Source organism: Vicia villosa, linkage group LG3 (assembly GCF_029867415.1).
Source record: "Vicia villosa cultivar HV-30 ecotype Madison, WI linkage group LG3, Vvil1.0, whole genome shotgun sequence".
Lineage (NCBI taxonomy): Eukaryota > Viridiplantae > Streptophyta > Magnoliopsida > Fabales > Fabaceae > Vicia > Vicia villosa.
In genome coordinates this window covers 98,881,494-98,900,942 of record NC_081182.1, presented here as the reverse complement: position 1 = coordinate 98,900,942, position 19,449 = coordinate 98,881,494, and the positions used below count along the sequence as shown (strand labels likewise).

At 38.7% G+C, this 19,449-nt stretch overlaps 1 pseudogene; it reads right to left on the bottom strand.

The window, feature by feature from the left end:
• LOC131658639 (ABC transporter C family member 3-like) overlaps nucleotides 1-8,961 on the bottom strand; it is a 49,487-nt pseudogene extending 40,526 nt beyond the window's left edge.
• Nucleotides 8,962-19,449: the final 10,488 nt, after the last annotated feature.

Here is a 19,449-nt window from a genome sequence, read left to right as displayed (position 1 = left end):
TAGATCCTTCATAGAAGTATGAATCAACCTTTTCCTCCACCACATATGGAATCTTATTTCCTTGAACAATCATACCCTCGGGGATGAACCAAACTACTTTTGAGTCGATAAGATCTTGAATTTGATGTTTCAGCGCCCTACAATTCTCAGTATCATGGCCAGGTGCCCCAGAATGGAACTCGCATCGAGCATTGGCATCAAAATTGGGGGGAAGCTTTTCAGGCGTAGCCAAATCTCGTAGCTCAATCAACTGAAGTTCCAGCAGGCGAGGAAGTAACTGAGTATAAGGTATCGGGATCGGATTGAGAAGCCTCTGAGGTATCTTAGGCTTTTTCCCACACATTTGGCCCCCTTGATTCATTCTAGGGACGTGAACAGATTGATGTGGAGGTAATGACACTTGAAATTGAGGGAGAGCTCCCTGAGGCATTCCATGAGTGGAAAGAGATCCTATTGAAGAGAAAGAGTCAACAGTTTCTGTTGCAGCAACAGGGACAACACTACATTCTTTTCTTAGTACCGTCTTCAGAACTTCCATGACCAGGCTCAACTGAGTCTTCAACTGATTGTTTTCCTCTTTTAGTGCATCCTGATTATGGATCAATTCTTGCATTTCCAACATAAGATGACCCATTTGTTCCCTCATCTCATCCATTTCCTCACGGAGTTGTTCCATAGTTGATCTTGGAGTTGTGGCAGTGAGAAGTCAAATCTGTTGTTGATCTTGAAATCTGGATGGAAATGGCCCCATAAGTCTTTGAAAGAACCATGAAATGCATGATAGTATGAATGCATGTTTCATTTATGAGAGATCCTAAAGTCTTTTCACACACTTTCATTCTTCTTTTTTTTGAATTAAAGCTTCCTTTTTTTGTATAGAATATCTTTTCTTTCTTTTTTGCTTTTCTATTTCCTTTTCTTTTACATATCTTTTCTTTTCTTTTCTTTTCTCTTTTTTTTGGAAATAGACTTTAGGATCTTTCATAAATGGAGTGGACAAAGCAATGATGTTATGCAATTCAAAAGCATGGGATCCTCGGTCCATATAATCTTAGTAACCACTGTACAAACTTCGGAATAACTGATATAGGTCAGATGTCATGAGATCAAAGGTCCGACATAGGTACCACACAGCCATAGGATCAATAGTCACCATCAAAACAGAATAGTCACCAACGGTACCTGCCATGTATATCCCCCCCCACTCACAGGTGCATCTAGGTCAGGGTAAGGTCATGAAACGCAGTATACGGTCCGCCCGAAGGTAAGCATCATCACAGCGCGGATGCGGGTGACGATAATACCTCCGTTTGAAACCACTACTCTGCTCGTAGTCACATGATCCATCCCGAGACGTACACCTCGAGACAAACCATGCTCCCACTCTATCCTAGGGTACCTAAAGTGCACTCATAGCCTGTGTATTGGGCCTTTTACCTCATAGAATCATCCCACCCAACCTGCAAACAGAGAAAATATGTGGCCCCCACGGGGACCCATAATATAGTCCAGATGCATGCGGAAAGTAAACATGATATGCAAGCAGGAAATAAACATGATATGCAAGCATATATACAAAATGTAAACACATAAACAAATAAATAAACACCCAATAAAAGAAACAAACAAAGGCTAGGATCGACTCGCCAAGAATGGACCAGCACAGGTCTATCAACATCCCCAGCAGAGTCGCCAGCTGTCGCACGCTCGCGAAAAAATGAACAGAGTCGCCACCAATATATTTATCCCATAAGGGAAAGGAATATCAGAGAACCTAACAAAGGGTAAGAACAGGGTCTTGCGACCAGAGAATCTAGGTGCGGGAGTCAGTTACGCGAGGGGAAGGTGCTAGCACCCCACGCGCCCATCGTACTCGATGGTATCCACCTACGTTTGCTTCTATCTAAAGGGTGTGTATCTATGTCTATGTCTAAATGCAAAATGAATGCAAAATGTAGGGAAAATAAGAATTGTACTCGCACGGGCCCTACCCCGCTGCCTACGTATCCTTTTCAGGAATCAGAGTTACCGTAGCTCGGCTCACGATTTTCTGTTTGTTTTTGTGTTTTTTTAGTTGGGCGGAGTTAACGCTCGCGCTCTTGCATAAGGGGGACAGCCTAGGATGCAATGGAGCGGAGATAACAATGCCCTTAAGAAAAGAAGAAAAAGAGAGATTGGTTTGTGTCTTTTAGGGTAATTCCATGATGACGAGAACCCACTACAAGGTCTCGCATCACTTCCTTACTTTGTGTTAAATCTGACCATTTATTAGTGTTTTTTGAAGTGTTTTTGGTTGGTGTTTTTTAAGGGGATTTAATTTGTGACTTAGATCATACCAAAAAGAGTTTGTTTTGCATATTTAGAGAACGCACATCGAGGCCTACGCCACAATCGTTTCTCTAAATAACGGTTAAGAAATACATCGAGGCTTCACACCTCAATCATTTCTTCTCCGATAAGTAGGAATACAAAAAGGAGTTCTTTTGTGAATATTTAGAGAATGCACATCGAGGCCTACGCCACAATCGTTTCTCTAAATAACGGTTAAGAAATACATCGAGGCTTCACACCTCAACCATTTCTTCTCCGCTAAGTAGGAAAGAACATACATCGAGGCCTACGCCTCAATCATTTCCTTCCTACCATGAAATATAGCAACGGTATGATCTTCATCGATTTTTATTAAGTATTTTAAAAGTTGAAAAGGAAAAGAATGCAATAGGGAACTATTTCTGAATTCTAGTCTAAGTTGTTCTAATTCCTATTTATCAACTAAAGGAAGTTTACTAAGATTGCAACAAAATTCTATCATTATATCAAACAAATGGAATTACATACAAGGAAATACTAGACTAAACAATTATGTACACATGAAAAGAAAAATCCAAGTAAAATAGAAGAAAAAAAAATTTATTAAAAGGATTAAAAACAATTTTAACAAATTAACAAAAATCGTGACAATTATTTACACACCCTAAAATATCTAAAACAAATTTTTATGTATTTTTATTTGAATTAAAATTGGAATTGTGAATTAAAAGGTTAAAAGAAAACAAAATTTAAAAGAAAAATTCTAAACTACCAGGGGTGCTGAAGTAATTTCCAAATGAGCTAAAACCAGGTTAAATGCATTCTGGGCCAGAAACAGGGGGTGGAGAAAGCATGGGCGCGTAGGCCCAAATTCGTTGGAGTGTGGTGCATTAGCAATATGAGAGTGCAGTTTCAGAAACGGTTCTGGGCCCAGTTCTCGTGGCCCAACTATTCCTTTTGTTCCACTTTAATAGTCAGTATTTATTCGTTTTTTTTTTTATTTTACTCAGCCAGCACTTGTTATTGAGCTTATTATTTGCATGTGAATTGGTAACGAGACATGGAACTTATATCAATAGGTCACATGAGTTTAAGTGACTAGCAGACAAAATTATCCACACGCTAATCAACACATGACAACTCACCGGCTAATGATTGAGAAACAAACAAAATAACAATCAACTGGGAAACTACTACCAATTACAAGATACCACGCATGCAGGCCTGAAACGAGCTCATGAAAAACACAGACGCCGGAGATACTTTCTCCGGTCGCCTTCTCCGACTGGCCTGACGGCGGAGCTGGCCAAAATTTCCAGAAAACGTAAAAAAGGTCACCATCCCCTTTGCTTTTTCACGTAGATTATAGATCCGGCCTTAGTTTCCGAAAATTATTCCTCAATTGTTCTAACCGAGAGCAACAACTATACCCTAGTTTGCAAAACTTTCATGAAAATTAAAGATTCTTGCATCATCATCTTTCCTATGTCATATAAGGCTCAAATACGCAGTTCAAACGAGTATACGCACGCCATGACACGTAAACTGAAATCAAACATAAGAATCGAAGCTCCATACACAGATATGCACCACACATGTCAGCATATGCTTCGTCTATCAATCTACACATGCTGAGGGAGGTTTGAGAGTGTTTACCTGTTGACTTCGAATCGATGCTAATCTTCAGAGAACTCTACGCTCCAGCCTTGAATCTTGGCACGTACGTGAATGTTTCAACAACAAACGCGAAAGAGAATCCGTGGTGATGATGACGAATCTTTGAGGGAGTGTGGATGTAGAGATGGAAATCCTTGATAGCTTTGGAGTGTGCAAGATGATTTGAGATGGAAAAAGTTTAGAGAATTTGTTGTAGGTTGTTGAAACGAGACTAATATCGTGAGGGAATAGGGAGTGCTGTCGAGAATGAAGGTGGAGAGAGAGATGAGTTGTCGTGGTCGCTGGAGATTTCTTATGGTGGTAGTTGGAGTTTGATGAAGATGATGGTAGAGGTTGAAGGTGGAGGAAGAAGATGAAGGTTGCTAGTGGTGGTTGAAGGTGGTGGTCATGGTGTTTGTTCAAAGTTTGTTGAAGAGGGTTGGAGTTTGTTAGGGTGGTAAGTGGTGGAGAGAGAAAAACGGTTATGGTGGTTGTTATGATTGTTATGGTTTGTTATGGTGGAGAGAGAGGGAAGAGAGTGATGAGAGGGATAATGAGAGAAAATGAGAGAGGGAAGAGGAGAACGAATCTGGAAAAATGGAAGTGTAGTGTGTGTTCTTGTTTGTGAAGAGCCTTGGTTTATATATGGTGTATGGGGTTGCATGGAGTATTATGGTGGAGGTGTAGTAGTGTAGTATTGTGCATGGCCTTGTATGGAAATGAGTACTAGCTTCTACGCTGCAGCAATGAAGTCATGTCCATGTTCCCCCCTTTGTGTGCTTATATCTCTCTCCATAGGACATCATTCATTTCAAACTCGAAAGCAACATGAAGAGGGCATATGATTGATGAGTTTTGATGTTTGAGAGTTGTAAAGATGAGGTCTGGAACTTGCTCAAAAATGCACCCAAACATCACTTGGCACGGCTGATCCTATCTCGCACGCAGACTCAAGTTTTGGCCTAGATTCACTGCAGGGATACGACTTGGTCAGGTCATGACTTTAGGCTTTCATATCTTGATCCACACACATTCAATGATTTCCATCCATGACTTGTTGGGAAGAGCATATGGCAAGGAACAATTTGATATCAAGATGGATCCAAATGGATATTTGTAGAGTCCTAAAACTGGCTTCGAATTCAGCGCGCCACGTGTTTGATGAAAGGTTCGCGCGTGACCAGAAATCTGCCTAGCTGAATGACTTGAACGAATGCATTTCCTCTAACTTCAAACCAATATAACTCTTGAATAAAGCTTCCAATGGAAGAACTCCCAACTAGAGAATTGTAGAGGGCTATGATTCGAACACTTTTGATGTTGAGCTTGTCTTAAAATTCTGTCGTTTTCAACATGATAATTGAACCTGAAGTCAGCTGCCCAGCCAATTGGAAATTCACTCAAAAATTCTTTAAGTGTAGAACTTTCCTCTTTTGGCAAGTTCCTATTCCAACTAAATTTCCAAATTTGGCAGTTTTGATTATTTCTTGATTTTTCTCATTTCTTTGACTTTCTTTGACCGATTTTCCACCAAAAGTCAATATTTGAATAATTCTTCTGATTTTGACCCAAAAGTCAACTGTTCTGATTTTCTCTGATTATTGATGAAATTCTCGACTAAAGCTTTTCCAGTCAAACCCAGTCAAACGAATGTGTCCACATGGCCAATATGAAAGCTTCTCACTCATAAAATCCATTCCTGATTAAATGTTGACCAGAAAGTCAACTGGTTGACTTTGGTCAAGGGAATCCTGATTAAGAGGATCAGATGACTTCTAGACTTGTACATCTCCATCAATGCCTTGAGTTGAGGAAAACCCATAAGAGCTCTTTCTTGCTAGTCTTTGATTGGTACCAATGATATGTATGTATGCAATGTCATGACCTAGATGGATGTATGTTCAGCGGTTGTAAACCAGATGGATGAGGGTAGGACAAATTTGGGGTATGACAATGCTGCCATGACAGGAATCAATACTATGAACACCTGCCATGCGGCATGAGACATCACAGCTATAATTCCCAAGAGCTGAACCAGATTGTAGGTGAATCCCCATGCTAGACTTGAAATGCTCATATCTACTGTACTTTGATCGGTCGAAGCCTAAAACAAACCAGTAAAATTAAATTTAGATAAGCAACAAACGCGGTAGTGAATCTTAACTGCATTATGTATTTACTGCAACGAACCAAAGAGTTATCGACATGTTATACATACTCTATTAAGAATTCTTCCACTTGGGGTGGAATCAAAAAATGACATTGGAGCGCGAATGAAGCTCAAATGCATTTGATTGAAGAGCATGGTGGCGGTCTTGTATCCAGATATCGCGGCAAGAACTGCTCGGGCAAGGGTGGTAAAGGAACTTCCTATCGCCAAAAAAACATAGACAACCATCAGAGTAAAGCTTCCAATATCAGGTTCTGCAGATGCTGAAACAGGAGTTGCCAAAGCCATCCAATAGTTGCTTGCAATTTGTAAAACCACAGTGAGTATCTGTGAAAGAAATAGGAAAGGTACAAGAGCTCCTCCATAAGCTGTTGTAATGTATTTCCAGAATACTTTCAACCCAACACTTCCCATTTCACGTTCTTCGTCTTGAACAAGCTGACCTTTCGGTACCACAATTGTTTCATCTAGCTTTCCGTTTCGATCACCTACGTTTTCCATTTCTTTCTCAAGTTCATAACCGCTTAATGAACCTGTGTCTTCTCCGGAAAAACTCGATGTTTTAAATGTAGGCCTTCTCTCTAAAGACTTAACCGAAGTCAATGCTTTTCTATGTGCGCCTACAAGTTCCATAAAATCGGTTCCTGATGTAAGAATGTCATTGTATTTTCCTGATTGAGTTATCCTTCCTTCTTTCATGACCTAAATGAATTGTAAGAAAGAGACAAGTACTCGGAATAAAGTCGTGTTTGAAAATTTTAATTAAGGAGCATGATGAAATATATAAACCACTCACGAGTATCAGATCCGCATCAGGTAAGAACTCGACTTGATGTGTTATGTATATCACAGTTTTTATTTTCAAAAGGCCAAGCAAACACTCCTGAAACATTACAGTTAGAATAAAACCTTTGCATCAAAGCAAGAGAGTTTAGAAAATAGTACCTTAAAGAGATGGGAACCTGTATGAGCATCAACAGCGCTAAAGGGATCATCGAGTAGATATATATCGGCGTCTTGGTAAAGAGCACGGGCAATTTGTACTCTTTATTTCTGTCCACCACTCAAATTAATTCCCTTCTCACCAATAATGGTCTGATCACCAAATGGTAAAACCTCCAGGTCTTTCTTCAACGAACACGCTTCTAGCACCCTCTCATATTTTTTCTGATCTATCTCTTTACCGAATAGTATGTTCTCTTCGATCTTGCAACTTTGTATCCATGCTGATTGAGCAACAAAAGCCTTTGTTCCACACACCTTCACAAGCCCGGATATCTTCGGTATTTCGCCTATTATACAAGAAAGTAAACTAGACTTGCCCGATCCAACAGTGCCACAAACAATGACCCTTGTACCGTGTAAAACTCTAAGATTTATCTTTTTCAACGTTGTATAAACAGAAGATAATTCCCAAGAGAAATTTTCATCTACTATTTCAATTGCTATATCAGAACTACCTCGCGGAAGCTTCTCCACTACATCAGTCTGTAAATCATCTAGACGAAGAAACGCAACAACCCTATCGAGGGAAACCTTGGTTTCCGCCATCACTAAAATCGTGTCAGGAAAGTTATAGATAGGCATTTGAAGAATTCTGAACGTTGCAAGAGCGGATAAGATCTTTCCTGTTTCAAGTGGAATGCCTAGAAGAACACAAGCACCGAAAGTGACCACCGCAACAAACGTTGGGGCGTTAAAGAAGAGAAATCTAACGATTGCTGTACCAACAAGAAACTTCTTTAGCCACGTCTCCTCTAACTTCCTAAGCTGAATAATCATCGATAAGAACTTCATCTCCCACGCTTGAAGCTTAAGAATCCTCATGTTCGTTAGAATCTCAGTCGTTGCCTTCATTATTTTATCCTTGAACTCCATTAACTTAGCTTGGAACTTCTCTTGTAAGGATGCCATAGGAAGGTTTAGCAACATCACGATAACAGTTGCTGCAAAAGTAGCAACTGAAGCAACCCGGACGCTTCTATGAAGAATAAACAAAGCCAGAGAAACTTGCAGAACAGCCATCCATAGATCATGCATATACTAACAAAATTCACCTATCCTTTCAGCATCAACAGTCATTAAGTTGATGATTTCGCCACTGCTATGCTCTTCTTTTGATTTACACGAAAGTGTCAAACCTTTAGCATAGATCATTGACACAATCATTGATTGCATCCTAACACCAACCTGTTGAAACGTAAACATCCAGTGCCTTTGCGAGAGACACTCAACATGTTAATAGGCCCACTCGCATCAAGAAGCAGCCCACCTGGCTGAAGGATTTCTACACCAAATAATATTAATTGTATTAGTTATTGTTGGACTCTTATGTTATCTTTTATTTTATTGTTGTATTGGGCCTGCCCTTTTAAGTAACCCATTAGGGTTAAAGCTTGTATTTAAGCTACCTTTGTTGAGAATGCAAGTAAGAAGAAAATTATTCATCTCTTTGTTTGTTCTTATGCGTTTTGAGTTTGTTCTCCATTAGTAAAACCCTAGTTTGGAATAGTTGCACATTTTATCTTATCACAACAAGTTTCGCCAAATCCATGAGTAAACATGCCCCTCTTGAAGAGCCCCTTTTGAAGGTTCTAACACTTAAACAGACAAATACAAAGAAACTGTTTTAGTAGCCAAATCCATGCTAAGAGGGAAGAATTCCCCTTGTAGTACAAGAAAGTAGGATTATGGAATTCAATTATTTCCACTTTTTGTATGGTCTACAAACACTTATAGTGCAAGTGGGTTTAAGGAGCAATTGTTGACTTTACTTTAAAGCGAGAATTATAATCTGTGATCACAATTAAGGGAGTGAGATACATAAGTGGTTGAAGGAGCAATTGTTGACTCTACTCTAAAGCGAGGATTAAAATCTGTGATCAGAATTAAAGCAGGGAGTTTGATGTAAAATGTTATAACATGTCAATATTCTAGCGAGATGAATTTTAAAATTTTCCTAAGTAAAAAAATAAGTGTGCGTTGCTTCTTTAGTTCCATTAGATATTTTGGTTTGCTTATCTCAAAATATAAGAAAATCACTTATTTCATTTTAAAAAACATTAAAAATTTCTTTTGAGTTTTTCCCTATTTGCTCTCTATCTCTATACTTTGCATTTTCAAATTGTCGAAATGCCAATCTCTTTCTCTTTCTTTCTAGCTGAATTTTTCGAATATTTTTTCTTGAATTCTTTTTAAAGAATATTTTAATTTCTCCTTATTTGAGTTGGAAAATTATAAGTATTAATTTATGGATTATGTTTGAAAATTTATTTGAATTTTTCATTGTTTTAGAAATTATTTTTGAGTGGTCAAATAACCATTATCTTATTCTCTTTAGATAATTATTTTAATTTCTCTTCTTTTGAGAAATTATTACGATTGATTTATATACCAGATACTACGAATGATATTTATTTCATATTCGAATGGTCTTTGTACCATCAGAGGGTATATTTCTATATTGTACGGTATAAAAATGATTTGTTTTATCTTGGAGGCATCGTGGTTGAATGACTCATTTGCATAACTTATAGCAATATTGCGAAACATCTTAAAAAGAGCGACCTAGTCTATGACTCGATCTGGTAAAGAAAAAATTTTAAGACGTTTCAAACTAGCATGGCTACTGAAAAATTATCGGTACTTATGCGGTTGTTGTCTTTGACAAATCATTCAAGTTTAAAGGAAGTCACTTCAAACGTTGACAACAAAAAAAGTTCTTTTTTAAGTTGAAAAAGATTGTTAACATTCAAATCGATGACATTTTTTTTGCTCCTTCTCGATCAACGATAAGTGTCAAAATTTTGCTATTTTGAGGATATATTTGTGGCACTTATCGATTATATTCTTTCCGTTTTATAATAAAATCCTAACTTTTGTGTAAATATTTGTATACTTTTTATTCGTTTTATGTACTGTTTCATAGTTTTCCTTCGTTTTATAGGTATTGATGCATATCGGAGTCTCAAGTAATAAAGTGTCGAAGGCACGACTTCGTATGCGCAGCTTTGGAGCAATAAGGAGAAATTTCTGCAGAAGCTCGCTAAGCCAAGCTGTAGGGTGCTTAGAGATTCAATAACATAGGTAGAGCATTCTTCATGAGCTCGCTTAGCGCGGTCAGATCGCTAAGCGAGATCTCTTTTACTGTACTAGATATTTTTAGGAATAAAGTGTATGCTCGCTTAGCCATACTAGCTCGCTTAGCGATCCTGCGTAGATTTTGCTTATATCTTCATTTGAAACATTTTAGGTTATGGTTTTTGGGGGATTTTTGACCCAAACTCCATCAATCTCATTCTTAGGTTAGATTAGGTTAGAAAAACAACTATGGAGTTTGCCTTTGGATGATCGAAGGTGGATTGATCGTCGATTGAAGCTGACAAACTGAGAGATTTTTTGTCCATTTCTCTTCTTCTTTGTGTATTCTCTTGTAGTTAGGTTTTTTTATGTATTTACTCTGAAATTATGTATATTTGTCGCCCATGGCGTTATATAAAACTTGTTTTACAAATCTTTGTCTATTGTTATCCTGGATTTTTGTTCTAAGGCTGGGTTTTGGGTTGTTATAGACATATACTGCTCGAATCCTTATCTAGGATGATTATGTGTTAGTTTCTAGACTCTAGAGATAGATTTAGAGCTAACATTCACTTGGGTATCTATGCTTAATTCCTATGTATTACTTGTGTTGTGCCGAGAGATCGTCGGTGCAAGCAACACGATTGTCTTCTGTGTTGTCGAGGTGTGTGGAAAGATCGCCTCTGAGATGATACAGTAGGTTTATTGGTTGATACGTGATGACATTGACAAGTATCGTTGGTTGAGTATAATTGTTCGATAAGTTTAAGTATGTGACGAGTGAGTATATTTGTATGTCTGATAAGTTATTCTATCCGAATAATGTAATTATTTTCTGTTCATAGGTTTTATTTTCCGCTTTTACTTTCAATCCATTTTAACCCGAGCTCAAAAATGATGGAACCGTTGAACGACATTCTAACCAACCATTCTCTGTGGACACGATAATTCTCAGTGTAATACTTCCAAATCTTTTGTTGCTTGCCGCTATGTCGCACTCAACAATCAACCAAACTGACTAACAATGTTGATTCAGATGGAACACTAATAGTGTTAAAGCCGAATCTGATACACATATTAAAGAAAACAATTTACAACTCATAAAGGAAATTGCCTTATGAAAAGAGAATGAATATCTCTACAAAATCATATTTTGAATGGACTCGCAGATGATATGTATGACTATTTCAATAGTTGTGATACTACAAAATAGGTTTGGAAATCTCTTAGAAAAAAGTATGATACTGAAGAGGTCAGAGTAAGGAAGTATGTTGTTAGTCACGACTTGTAGTATTAGATGGGTGATAAAAGATCAGTGGAGGCTCAATGTCATGAACTTCAAAAGATTGTTCATGAGATCACCATTGAAGATATAATTTTAGATGAACAATTTCAAATTGATTTTATTATTGAAAGTTTTTAAAAATTTTGCTTCACCACAAAACAAAAGAATTTTCACGTATTTCAAAGATGATTTCACGTATTTCAAGCAATCTCTCATTAATCAAGCTCTCGTTACAAGCAAGGAACTGTTACAACCAAGGCAACTCTCTTTGCATTTAAATACCTTACTGGATGCTTCTTCTCTCAACTTGTGTTTCAAACATGAGCACATCAAATAAAAATGATGAGGATAAAAATAGTCTCTTACTGAAAGCCAAGAAGGATGAGAATACTTATTCAAAGAAGATTACGTCCAATGTTGGAACATCTACTGGAGCATCAGCAACTGGGAAGAAATCTGTGTCAAAGATGAAGTCATTCAAGAAATATCATGTTCAAGACTCTGACTCAGATGCAGATGAAGATTGGGTCACCTACAAGGACTCGGGTGGAAGAATTGGGTAGTTTTTTATGTCATATTCAAAAGAACAAAAATCTGTATTTTTTTAGTAGGTGTCTTTGTCCATGTACTTTATTTTTGTCAATTTTTGCTAAAAAGGGGGAGTATAGTAGTAGTAGTAGTAGTAATAGTTTTTATGATAGGAGTAGGAGTTTTTATAATAGAATTAGTAGTAGTTTTTTCTTGTATAATAGGAGGAGTAGTAGTAGTAGTAAAGATTGTTGCATGTATTGCCATGCTATTTATAAGGTTCTAGTTTTGGTTGCTTTCTAAATGCAACTATTTAGGGGAAGCATGATAGCCTGTCATGTTGGTCTTAATGATGGTGTTGCAGCTGTTGTTAGTGCTGTTGTTTTACTTCTGCTCCTGTGTGCATGATGTTCTACCAGATATTCTAACATCCTGAATGTTAATGTCTATGAAGAACCTTTGCTATTGTGCTCCGGGTTATGTCAGCTGCTTCTGCTGTATGTTCTTCTAATAAGGTGAACTTGGACAGTTAAAATCTTGGTTCAGGCTAGTTTCTTGTGCTTCGAGAAAAGTTTCTTCTTTCTATAAAAAAGGAGAACTAGCTCCCTGTGACAATAATTGGTTCTGTAAGTGTTAACTGATGATTTCGTTTGGGAAGAATGTCCTTCGAAGGTCTGAAATTCGAAGGAGATGGTTACTGATGACCATCTTTGAAGATAAAAAATGGATACTGATGGCCATGCTTCGAGAATGATGTTTAAGTTGGAACAAAGATAGTGAGCGCCGAAGCTAAATTCGAGAAGAATGGTCTTTGGGACTTAGACGTTTTTGCGAAATATGCGAAGTACTGAAGCTTAGTGTGTTTTCGTGGCATTCTCGATTTTAATTACGTTGCCACGCGTCGAAAGAGGATTCAGGCGGGAGGATTTGAATTTCGAAGTAGTTTATATAACTGCACAAAGACAGATGGCATCCCAGGGATTCTCGAAGAATAACGTGGCATCAGATTAGTGTAGGACCGTTAGGGTCAAATTTAGTATAAATAAGGGTCTTAGTATTAGGATTCCGTGTGTTCATTTTGTACAAATCACTCACATATTACTCAAGTATCAAGTGTTAAGAGAAAGAGTTCGCTGAGAAATGTACGTATGACACCAACACCATTTTAAATACATGTGTATTTTCCTTTATTCAAGTATCTTTCGATATTACTGCGTTCCATTTACTTTCTGTCATTTACATTCCTGCACTCTTTACTTTCATGTTATTTATCTTCGAAGCATTTAACTTTTCTGCACTTTAAGATTCTTGCACTTTTACAGTTTTGTCTTATATTTTATCTTTAACTTACCTTTCGCTGGTGTTATATTTACGTGTATAACAAGGTGATTGCTAATCTTTATTTCCTTGATTAAGTATTTCTTATTTCAAGACACACCAACCATAGACATAATTCGAACTATCATGAATAACAACCTTTTTGACTATGTTCTAGGATCAATCTAGTCGATCCTGCGAGTAACCAAATCATATTTATTATAGTTTGGAAGACTAGCGGTTGTTTACCGGAAATCACCGTAAACAAATTGGCACACCCGGTGGGACAGTGTCAAGCAGATTGTTATTAATCGATTGTTTTGTTTTGTCTAGAAAATATCAAGACCTTGTATGAACCTTAGGAACGGTAAATTAACAAACAGTGCACAAGCGATTCCCAAACGAAGGTACAACAAGAAAATGGTCGTTACGACCAGTGCAGGGGGAGATCAAGATCCCCCACAAGGGTCAGGAACAGGAGCGGAAAATTCTACGTATGTTTCGACTTCTACTCAAGGAGCGCAGGATATACCGGGTCCGACTGGATCGAGACCTATGGATAGTTCCCAGGCTATACCTGAAAATAATGCAGCAACGACAGGGACTATTCCAGTTTCAGTGTCGACTACCGCGCCTCCATCCTCAAGTGCGAGCGAAATGCAACTTGCCTCGACAAATGCTGCAAATCAGTTATTTACCCCAGGATCATCCGCGTTCGAATGGAGACCAAACAGTCAATATGGAATGCCATATGCATACATGGCAGGTACACGAGGAGCAGGACCTACATACACTACAACTAACCCTGCGACGTTTTCGCCAAATGCTGGTTCAGTGGGTCGAAGCGCACAAAATACTAGCTTCTCTGCCCAAATACCCAATTTTACCACAAGCAATCAAGCAGCATTCCGACAAGAGATGGACGCAAGTAACCATGATATGTTAGGAATCCTGGCCAAAGAATTAGCGTCAATTTTAAATCCATTAGCAACAAATATTGCTAATACTAATCGGGAGAATGTGGAAACTTTTCAAAAGATATCGTCCCAAATGAATCGAATGGCAGAGTTCATGGGAGTCCAACCACCCAAGCAAAGAAATAACCAATCCTCTTATCGAGAAGGAGATCCCATTCTAGAACGTATCCAAAATGCGGTCCCTCCGCCTAGTGCAACCACTGCTGGCGTGATTCCTCCATAAAGAACAACAATGGTCGAAAGGAATCGGGTAATAGATTTAGAGGCTTCGAATCAAAGAACTGTTCCCGTCCAGCAAGAGTTTGAGGAAGAAAGACCCAGATTAAGGGTAGTAGGTAGGAACGAACACCCAGACGAAGTAGTTCAGAGAGTCAGGAGAGAAAAACTGGCTACAGAGAATAACCTAACTGCCATGATAGAGAGAGTTATGGCCAATAATGGCCTCAGTACTGGACTTCGACGTCCAAATTATACATCCCCCATAGCGGATTATATTATGCAAACAGAATTACCAAGAGGGACCAAAGTACCCAAATTCACAAATTTTTCAGGGGACACTAGTGAATCAACGGTGGAACATATTGCCAGATATCTGACAGAAGCAGGAGATTTAGCAGGGAATGAGGATTTAAGGATTAAATACTTCCCTAGTTCGCTGACGAAAAATGCTTTTGTTTGGTTCACTACCTTACCCCCAAATTTGATAGATGCTTGGGCACACTTGGAAAGATTATTCCATGAACAATTCTACATGGGTCAGACCAAGATAAGTCTGAAAGAATTGGCTAGCATCAAGAGGAAGTTCACAGAACCTATAGATGAGTACCTAAATAGGTTCCGTTTGTTAAAATCAAGATGTTTCACGACCGTCCCGGAGCATGAACTAGTTGAAATGGCTGCCGGTGGTTTAGATTATTCAATTCGAAAGAAACTGGATACTCAATACCTAAGGGATATGGCCCAGTTGGCAGACAGGGTTCGACAGGTCGAACGCTTAAAAGCAGAAAAAGCTAGGGCAAACAAGGGCTACAAGAAAGAAAGGGTAGCATACGTCGAAGCTGAAGACGTTGACAGTGAATCTTTCAAAGACTCATACAACGTAGAAGAGGTCGAAATAGATCTAGCCGAACTAAAAGAAGCACCGCCTTATGCTTGCAAATTACTTACCCCTGCCAATGGAAAAAATCCAGTAGAGAGTGATAAGAGCGATAGATTTCCTAAGAAAACTTATACAATTGATGTCACTAAGTGTGACAAAATATTTGATTTACTAGTGAAAGATGGCCAAATGATAGTGCCTCCTAATTCCAAAATTCCTCCGTTAGAACAACGGAAGAAGAGAGGCTTTTGTAAATATCACAGTTTTTTAGGCCATAAAACCTCACAATGTTTTCTTTTCAGGGATCTAATTCAGAATGCTATCAGGGATGGACGTTTGAAATTTGCTGATAAGGCCAAGAGCCATATGAAGGTCGACACAAACCCCTTGAACGTGGCTGACACTAACCTGTGTGAACCACGTGATGTCAACATGGTAGAGGTGTCTGAAGTCGAAGTTGCTGAACCAGAAATGATGTCAATTGGAAAGCAGGCTACTGAAGGCCTAAATAACAATAAAGTCTTCAATACTGATGTTGAAGAATCCTCCAATGCTGAGACGACTGGAGTTTTGAAAGAAGAAACCAGCGAGGCCACTGAAGACCTCAGGGTGAAACTTCAACAAATTCAGATTTCTGAAGCCCCTCCAGCAAATGTTAACATGGTCAATGTTAGACGGCCTTTGTTTGAAATTGACGAACTGGAAAAATGGTTGACAAGGCAAAAGGGAAATATTGAAATTCCGCCAAGAGGAGAAACCCTGAAAGATTATCTCTGGAATTGCCATGAAAAGACTGGCGGAAAACAATGGTTGTGTCCAAGGTGTTCGATCATGCTGAATCGAAGGGTCCAGGCTAACTTCGAAAGGGCCCTGCGAGAAAGATTGGAACAACCATGGAGAGGAGGAAATCCTTTGCTAAAGGTATACCCAAAGATGGAAGAAAGCCTGGTGGGCTTCCTGGTAAAATGCCACAGGGAAAACACTGAAATTGCACTATGTCCCAGATGTGGAGCAATCTATGACGAAATACAGGCACGGTCATTCGAAAGGGTGTATTGCTATATGGGTAGAGAAACTCAGGGACTTCGTCCTAACCTGTATGGTTTCGATATATGGACTCCATCGAAGAGACCTGACAGCCCACATCCTAGAGCTCGAGGAGTCACATTCAAGGTCCCTGCGAACGTACCTAGGGACAGATGGATGCAAGCTGGTGCAAGGACCAACAAATGGCAAAGTTGGGACCAAGGGGGAAGGACTGCAATGGCGTATAGGAAACAATTCCAAACCTCAAATCGAGAGATGTACAGGTTGGAGAACTACAAAGGCAAAAATCCTATGTCCAGATCCCAATGGAGAAGACACCAGAGGATGAAGAAGGCTCAATGAGAATACAAACCGAGGGAAATCGGAGAATCTAGTAGTAACCAAGTCCCAACCCAGGGGGCAAGGTCAAGCAAACCTCCAGTGGAACGTAAACTGTTTGATTCAGAAAATGAGAAAGAAGAGGAAAAGATGCATTCCAGCCCTTGGAAAGAGGATGATAGAATGACAAATGATTTTGACTCTGATGGGGTATCATCTATAAACCTCAACTGCAATGTTGTGTCTGTACTCCCTCATGAGTTTAATCAAGAAACTGAAGTTGAAGATTGTGAAGAGGCTGACGTCGAAGAGATGGCGAAACACAGACCTGTGTGTTACTATGTGTTGAACAATGGTGCAGTTGAAGAGCAGAATGCTTTCTTCGAGAGGCCTGATGAAGGTATGCAAAACCATTTGAAACCACTCTACATAAGGGCTAAGATTGAAAATGTTGGCATTAATAAAGTCCTGGTAGATGGAGGGGCAGCGGTGAACCTAATGCCCCAATACATGCTGAAGAGAATTGGTATGTTTGATACTGATATAAGGCCACATAACATGGTCTTGTCTAACTACGAAGGCAAAATAAGGCAAACCTTGGGAGTTGTCCAAGTAAATCTAACGGTGGGTTCAGTCACGAGGTCAACTATGTTTATGGTCATACCAGCAAAAGAAAATTATAACCTCTTACTCGGAAGGGAGTGGATCCATGGAGTTGCTGCTGTGCCTTCGACAATGCATCAAAGGTTAACCATTTGGAGAGAAGATGCCATAGTAGAGAATATTGAGGGGGATCAAAGTTATTACATGGCTGAAGTTAATCAAGTTAATAAAACTAACTTCGATAGGAACTTGGCAAACATAGGACCTTGCCATGCTGCGGAAGATATATACACCCCAAACAAGAATGCTTTGTATTACTTGTCCTTGCACCCAAATGGATTCCAGTGGAATAGGGAAATAATGGATGGCCCAGAAGATACCGCACCAATAGAGCATTATCCAACAATACGGCCAACAGGCTGGGATGACGACGTTGATGATGTTTGAGTCATCATTCTTCGAAAAGATTTCGGCTTATATAGCCGAGAATAAAAGAAAGACGGCTCTCGAAGCCGAATTATCAAACATGTTGGTGTTTACGGTGATTTCCGGTAAACAACCGCTAGTCTTCCAAACTATAATAAATATGATTTGGTTACTCGCAGGATCGACTAGATTGATCCTAGGACACATAGTCAAGAAGATTGTCATCAACGTTCATTCGAACCATATTCATTATTTGTCTTCTTCAATAAGAGTTGTTCGATTAAAGAACCAATAGTCTTGACAATCACTTTGTTATATATAAATGTGACTTCAGCGAAAAGATAAGTAACATAACATAGAAAATTAAAAGGACTATTGAAACGTAAAGAATCTTAAACTGCAGAAATGTTAAAGACTTTGAAAGTAAATAACATGAAAGTAATTCGAAAGTAAATGACATTAACATAAAGATACAGAAATGTAAATGGCAAGAAGTAAACGAAATGCAGTAATTCTGGAAGATATTTAAAAACAAAAGATAATACACATGTATTAAAATGGTGGTGTCATACGTACATTTTCTCAGCGAACTCTTTCTCTTAACGCTTGATACTTGAGTAAATATGTGAGTGATTTGTACAAAATGAACACACAGAATCCTAACATTAAGACTCCTATTTATACTAGTTTCGACCTTAACGGTCCTATACTAATCTGCTGCCACGTTTCTCATAAGAACTTCTAGCGATGCCATCTGTTACTTGGACAGTTACGAAACCGTCTTCGAATTTCAAATCTTCCCGCCTGAGTCTGTCTTCGACGCGTGGCAGTGTATTAAACAAACACTACGAAAAAAACACGCTAAGTAGTAATACTTGAATATATTTATAAATTTGTCTAAGTCCCCGAAGACACATACTTTTCACCAGCTTTCAGTATTCATTATCTTCATAGCGAACTTAGAAATCTTTACTCTCGAAGCATGACCATCAGTAGCCATTCTTTTATTTTTAAGGGATGGCCATCAGTAACCATCTTTCCTTCGATTTTCTACTTCTTCGAAGGATAAATACTACAAAACGAAATCTTCAGCTAACAAATTGCCCCCAATAAATGCCTGTTTCGAGAGTCAACAGAAATAGGCGTTTCTTGTCATTATAAGATTTCGTTCTTTATTGATCTTTGAGAGTTCCAAGACTGCTGACTAACGTCATAATCATTGATGACCCTGTTTCCGAAACGTCTTGTCATTTTCAAAGATGTCTTCTCATAACTTACATTCCCACGTTTTAACCTTACTTCTTGATCATTACTCCTACATACTAGGAGTGAAGCTAACTTTATTCGACCGCCGTTGGATTAAATCACCAGCCGCCATGTGTTCTTTGGATTTTACCCAAAAGATTTAAAAAGGGTTTCCGTTAAACCTTTAAATACTTGGTCTTGCACTTCTACACAACCTTTCATTCCTATTTCTTCATCTTCTTCAAAAAACCAAACATCTTCAATTTCTTCAAAATCTCGTTCTCTTAATCAGAAATTTCTCTATGGCTTCATCTTCAAATGTTCTTCAACCTGCTCTGAAGCTCCAATCAACAACACGGTCTGGGGAACAAGAGCACGTTCAAAACCC